A 7,673-nucleotide genomic window follows, 5' to 3' on the forward strand; every position below is an offset into this window, starting at 1 on the left:
CACTAGATGAATGCCCGGTGTTACACTTGTAATAAAACAGTTATCCAATGAACTTGAGTAACTCACCTCGTAAGCTAGTAGTCTAAATCATTACTTAAACAATAGCGTTATTTAAGGCCAGCTTAATAATGGTTACGTTACGCTTAATGATCAACTGTGCTAGTTAATAACCCCAAACGCTTCAAGTGTGAGTATTTTAGTCTACGTAAGTAATGTAATCGCAATCAGTCATCACTATGATGAGGACAACAATTGTGGTGTAGTGGTCTAGATAGTCAGTCTTTAGATCTGGATGTACAAAGATCAAATATTGTACAAAGCGAATTTTCAATTTTCAATGGTTAAGATTTTAATTGCTATAACAGGACAGACGGCCACTGAAATTTAAATAAATAAGCATAGGCATGTTAGTCATTCATGTTGGTCTAGCCGTTAGGACATCACACAAAAATAAGACACAAACACACAGTAGCTGCCTACTAGCAACCCAGCATGTTAGACATGTATATTACACATAGGCAGGTTAGTCATTCATATTGGTCAAGCCATTAGAACACCACATAAGTATAAGAAACTAAAAGTGTGTTTACACCAAGATGATTTATTGGAGTTGCTTCCATGGCATCAAAGTCTGTTTGGTGAAAAACAAAAGGCAGCTGTAAAAGTTGATTTTTTCTAGTCCCCAACACATGATCATTAAAATACTGCATACCATGTTTGTCCATTTGTGATGGCTATCATTGATGGAGCATAGTATGGAATTAATCAATCATATATGGCATTGTTAATAATGATGCCCAATCATATATGGCATTGTTAATAATGATGATAATACAAGCAAATAGAATGAATAGTTTTTTGGCTAAAAAGTGACCAATCGTGTATAGTTGCATAGCTGGAGTTTGAATTGGTTTGGTTGAAGCCTTTCAAATCATAAACAGAACAAAAGCCATTCCAACTCGAGCTCTATCCATAGAAATACACCTCTAGCAAATTATGCTGGTGTAACCACACCTTTACACAATATACATGAAACAAGGTGAAGGTTACTATGGCAACTATATGATTAATTAGAATTGCACTCATCATAGTACAAAAAGGGCAATAATTGTATTAGGGAAATAGCTCACTTATTACAGAACAAACTTTTAATTCGATGCATGGGTGCCTTATCTCTCTTAGCAGTGTACAAAGTATTTGCTTCTTTGTTTGTAAGGGTTAAACTAGAGTGTTTGTTGGTTAAGTGTGATAATTAGAGTAAAGGTCACCAGAGCTGCTAAGCTGTGATAGTAGAGGAGACAATTACCGTGGTCTGCATATTGTCAATCGTATTGTCAACCGTATTGTGCTTATAAACTTTGTACACCTCTTTATCTTTCTCCCGCTCATTCCTCACCTTAGCCTCAGTGTTTATTTTATTGAACAGGGCTGTTCGATTCAAGCACATAACAGGATCATCTGTAAATGACTAAATCGGATTAACGATATTTAAAACAATGCAATGATTTTCCACTAATCTACATATGTATGTAATGTATAAATCTCCATGTTTGTTTGTCATCTCTCATTCCTGTTTCCATTTATAGCGATTAAGCTTTAAGCACGAACAAAAACCATTTTGCGCTAAAAGTAAACTTGAAAACCTCGGTTTGGCAGACAGGTGAGCTATCCACTACGCTAAACAGTGTACTTGTCATACTATGAAATAATTGTGCACATACTTATTACACCTGCCAATCTTTTATGGTGCTTGGTTAAATATTCACACTTCATGCTTAAGCCTGGTTCCCATATCGATTGGGAAACCCCGGCGGTAATCTTGCGCAGCAAAATGCTCGCGACGTTAGGCGCGGCGGCTTCCGTTCACATAAAGCTACATAGCTAATAACCTCATAAAAAATGTTCGCTCGCCATGCCGTTTTGATAAGGATGACTTTCACATGTACAGTGCATTTCGAGAAGGTTTTGCCTGCAGCTATATAAACAGCGCTAAACTCTTGCGCTCTCTGCCGGCAACTACCGGTGGTACTCGGCGGTACCCGGCGTGTAGGTTCACATTTCACCGCTGATAGCCTGCGGTGCTGTCGCTGGTGCTTTGCGGTGTATATGGGAACCAGAGTTTAGCGAACAAACTAAAAAAAGAGTTTTACTAGAAGAAAAATACATGTCCAGATTTTTTCAAAATGCTATAAATATATGTATATATAGCATAAACTTAATTAAGCTTATAGCACACACAGAAATAAACAAAATTCTTGATTTAAAAGTTGAAATAGAGAATTTTGTATATGTAAATTCAACATAAGTTTTCTAGGCAAAAATATTTTTATTTCACATGCACTGCCGGACAATCAGATAGTTTTTTTTATACAAAACTAAAACAATTACCGTCCAAGCAGCTAGCAGTCCCATTTATTACAACTTGCACCGCATCCCGCAGAGGATCTCCTTCAGCTCTCAGCACTGAGTAGACATTGCCTCGTTTAATCTTTATTCCAGTGACATTCAGAGATGTTACCACAGTCTTCTCTTGCAAGTCATGATTACTCAGAAACTCTAGACCTGTAGATGAGCAATGAGTGTACGAGAAACAAAATGATCTTATATTCACTGTTTCCATGCTTTGAATGTGTTCAGAGTTGCCCGCTGATGACGAATTTGCAGCCTACCGTTTTAACGATTTTGAGTTGCGCTATAGATCTTTCCAAGGTTTGATGCATCCTTCAAAACCAAAATTGTTCAAGTAAGCTCGCTCTTATGTCATGGTCACTTTTCAGTTCATGCGTAGTCAACTAGTTGCAATAAAAAGTAATTATTTTGTCATCCTCAAGCGAGCAACCCATCCTTGGCATGTAAATGGTAATGTAAAGGTGAAAGTCAAGCAGAAACAGTAGTAGGTAAATTGTTTTCATTGCGGAAACCTGTGTGTTTTTGAGATAAACATTTTACGTCTACCGGGAAAAGCATAGCCAAGTATTATCAATTGGGATTCATCAGCAAGGAACGGTTCTGTGTTTATGTTTAGCACCATGTAGCAAAATGCAGGAAGCGAGTTTGAGAGGTCTTATGACAAATACTCAGTGCAAGAAACGAAAAACTGGCCAAAGCATCCGACAGCGAGTCAACAAAAGAAGACAACGAATAGAAGAACGCATGAAGAAAGCAAACAATTACTATTTTTACACGAAATTATAATTATTATTATTGGGTCATACCAACACCAGTTTACTTTTGAACAGCTGAACAGCAATATAATCTAACATTCAACATTCAGTTAATTGCCATGCTGTCCCAGATGGTGAAGCATCACGCATAACACAGTCTCAGGCCCTCGCAATCTTTCAGCACACCCACTCCTTTTATGGACACTAGCGATGGCTGCTCATATTCACTATCTAACACGAATGAACAATGTGGTGCATTTATTTTCTATATAAAGTAGTTTTTCTCTATCCCTGACGTTGCTCCTGTATAATCACTGATTAAAGAGAGGACTTCAATCTAAAGAGTGATAATAAATGTAAAGGTTGACTTGCAACAAAATTCACATTACAATTATTTGGTATCAAAAGATTCACCATGTCTTACTCTGCTGTGTTGTAGGTGCAAAATATGTGGGAATATGATTGCAAGCTTTTAAAAACTTAGTTGATCTCCGCCATCACGATTAGAATATCTTTCCAAAATGGCTCAAATGGGATGTAGTTGTACAAGATGGATTATATTTACACTTTCATGCAAACTCATTCATCAAAATACTTTCATAACTATACTTCACGCATTCAATAAAATCCTGTCTATTGTTCTTACGCGTCTGATTCATCATCATTGTAATGCTGTTACTTTAAGCACTGATATCTCAAAGCCTACCGTAAAAATTTGTTTATTTATTCAAACTTAGCTCGAAAGAGTGCATAGCATTCTCTGATAAACATGATGAGCCTGTTGGTCACTTGCGATAGTCGAAAAAGGCTGCAGAAATTACTCATGGTGTTTGGCAGAATGTATGGGTCACATAATCAGATTACGACTAGACGATTAGACCAAGCCGAAACAAAACTGTAAACTAGCAAGCGTCTATATTTGGTAAGGGCTCTCTAGTAAAACCCGAAGTGTTTGTCATAAACTAGTGCTATGAGAAGTTTTATATTGAGTCTTTTATTGGCCTTTCAATTTATGTGAGAACATCACATGAAAAAACAATAGCCAAATGTAATGACTACATCAGAGAAATAAACTGATTTCAATCTACTGCAGTTTCGTGATTGCGCCGATTAACTGTTAGTTTTTGAGCTTTTAAGAGCTTTTAATCACTTTCAATTCACCTGTAATCACTTGTAATCACTTCCACATATTTTGTGGCTACAACACAGCAGAGTAAGACATGGAGAATCTTTTGATACCAAATAACTGTAATGTGAATTTTGTCACAAGTCAACCTTTAACGATGTAACTTGATTGCCTTCAAAAACAAGCCAGTCATTGTTGCCCTCGTATTACATGGTTAACTCATCAGTCTAAACTAATATACTAGTGAAAAAAATATACTTATATTTCCTTGTTCATATTGTTGTGGAATATGATCCACTGAGCGCTAAGCCTAGGGCTGAGCTAAGCCGAGCCAGGCTGTGCTCAGTCATGCGGAATAACGAGATGAAGAGGGTTACGCCCGTCAGAGCCAAGCCAAGTCGAGCCAAGCCAAGCCAGTTGGGTCTAACTAAGTGGAACAAGAGGGGGAAGGGAAGCTCCCCGCTATGTAAGCATTAACGTTAACAGGAGAGAGCAGAGCTGTTCTGCGCCTGTTCATTATATGTTGCATGTTTTCTATCGTAACCCTTTATGAGCGAAGCAAACAAATATATGTATAAACTTTTGCACTGAGTCTTTTACTGGTGGAACAGTAAAGGTAGCGCACAAAACCTTTACACTGGTGGCAGCAATGGGATTATGACGATCCCAAACAAACTCCACCACGAGACTCATACTGAATTACTGTATTTTTGGATGAAACCCAGACAACACGGGATAAGACCTGCCTAAAAAATGGCAGCACTGCTCTTACTGGAAGAATTTCCTGGCAACAGGAAAAAACCCAAAAAGATCTGTGTAAACCCTATCTGCAACAATGGGCTCAGTAGATGAACTGCCCTAGGAAATGACCAGAAACCTACTGAATAACCGACGTCATTGGCCAACTAGCCCGGCTAGTCCAATTGCTCACGGTAAAAGTGGAACGATTCCAGGAGCGAGTTCACACTCGGACAGAGCAGGGGAGCCAGCCAGCTACCCTTTGCTGAGGTTGTGGCAGGCCAAGGCACATTTGAAAAAACTGCCCCCGCTACTCAAAACCGGCTTCGGAAAACAAGGGGAGGCAACAGCAGTAGCTCCGGCTGCTGACTGTGCCAAGGCCAAACAACCCCGGAGGCATACCAAAGTCGCCCAGGTTCAGTGGACACTGATGGATGGTCTCAACAAGCAAAGACTAAACTGAGAGAATTTTGTGCACAGGGACAGCCTGTGGAGAAACAAAATTACTATCAGTCCTTGAGTGAGGCTAGTCCCAATGCTTTTCCAATCCTGGATGCTGTCTACGCCTCCTCCGTGCCGGACATAACCAGAACTACTAAATTCTCTCTGCCCAAGATGCCAAGGGCTAGCGAGAATAGTCCCACACGGCAAGATCATCGAAATCCTGCCTTCAAAGCGGCAGGGCCAACACCGTTTTCTCTCAAGGACTGACAGCTAAAGAGGCCGACGGTTAACTCAGGACATTGGGTGACTCCGAGGATCAACTACACCTCGGCACGAGGAACAAGTACTGCAGCAAACAACTCAGAGGATTCCATTATGACACAAGCCCTCAGCCGACCTCACTCAACCAGCTATTTTCTTCTAGGAAGAGTGGAGGGGCAGCCCATATAACTTCTAAACACAGGATGCACCACAAACCTGCTAAATAAGCAGGTCTTTGATTGACTACCTGGAGCTGCACTAGACCAGTTCAAAGAGAGTGACAGTCACAGTCTACTGCCCAACGAAACACGACTTCCTTTCTATGGAATAATCTGGTTGCCAATTCGTCTGAAGAATGTAAGGACGGAGGAAGTTTTTGTAGTCAGTTGCCTGAGTGAGAATGCCCTGATGGGTATGCCATTCTTCATGGCCCGTCAATTTTCTCTTGAGTTTGAATGACTGGTGTTTCAAGTGGATGGCAGGCAGCTAATCTGCACAAACCGGCCTGGATGACTCCTACAGAGCAAAGTACAGGGAATCAGGAGAGTGGTGTTGCCAGCCCGGACAGAGATGGCGATACATTGTCACTTCACTACAAGGAATCACTGCCCCATGGAGCTGATCGAAGGGTTCCCAGACAGACCCCTGGTGGCAAATAGCCTAAATCAGTCGGGAAACAAGGGGCATGTCATCACTCGATGCATGAATGCAACAGAATGGTCATTGACCCTCCAGTCCAAAGCCACTATTGGCACTTACACGGCGGCCGACACCCCACAGGTCAAAGAGAACGACCCTTTATTGTATGAAGCCAGTTCGACTTCAATCAATGAAGTGCTGGCTCACCTTGAAGAGTTGTTCCAAGTGGCCTGACCAAACTGTGAGGGGATGGGCCAAACGGTGAGGTTGGCCTCTTTGCTGAGTTGGCATGCCATCGTGTTCAGCACGGACGACAACGACGTAGGGAGGACCTTTAAAGTGGAACAATCTATTCCACTCAAGGAGGGCACTCGACTGATCTATCAACCCTCCTACAGGCTCAGCCCGGAAAAGGGGGCAGAGGCCAAAAGGCAGGTCCAGGACCTACTCAAAAGAGGACTTATCGAGCCAGCTAGAGAGGCTTGGAGCTCCCCCGTAGTGTTGGTCTGGAAAAAAGACGAGAAGTGACGCTTCTGCATAGACTACCAGGGTCTGAACGTGGTCACCGAGCAGGATGCCTACTCTCTACCCAGGATGGACGACAGCCTGGACGTGCTGTCCAGCAGCCGCTACTTCAGCACGTTCAACCTAGTGAGCCGGTACTGGCGAGTGCCTATGGATGCAGAAGCTTGGGAGAAATCAACCTTTTTGACTCTATCTGGGTTGTGGAAGTAGAAGGTACTACCCTTCGAACTGACTTCTGCCCCAGCTACATTACAAAGGCTCATGGAACGTGTCTTACAGGGCCTTCACTAGAGGACATTGTTGTTGTACCTCGACGACATCATAGTCATTGCACCAGATTTTAACACACACCTGCACCGAATGGAAGAGGTCTTCCAGAGACTCTACAGGGCCGGGTTGAAGTTGAAGCCATCCAAATGCAAGTTATTACAGCCTCAGGTACACTACCCGGGTCATATAGTGAGCAAGGATGAAAATTCCACACACCCCGATAAAGTCCAGGCAGTTGCAGGTTGTTTAAACCCGTGTGGAACTAAAGAACTCCATAGTTTCCTCGGGACAGTTGGCTCTTACCGACAATACATTCCGGAGTTTGCCATAATAGCGCACCCCTTGCACCAATTGAAAGCGAAGGGAGAGCAATGGAAATAGACGGGGGAGTAACAGATCATCTTCAACAAACTGAACGATAGCATCAGCACTGCCCCAATCTTGGGCTATCCCGACCCCCGCGGCAGTATAATTTAGATACAGATGCTAGTGGATACGGGTAGGGG

Source organism: Watersipora subatra, chromosome 4, assembly GCF_963576615.1.
Source record: "Watersipora subatra chromosome 4, tzWatSuba1.1, whole genome shotgun sequence".
Taxonomy (NCBI): domain Eukaryota; kingdom Metazoa; phylum Bryozoa; class Gymnolaemata; order Cheilostomatida; family Watersiporidae; genus Watersipora; species Watersipora subatra.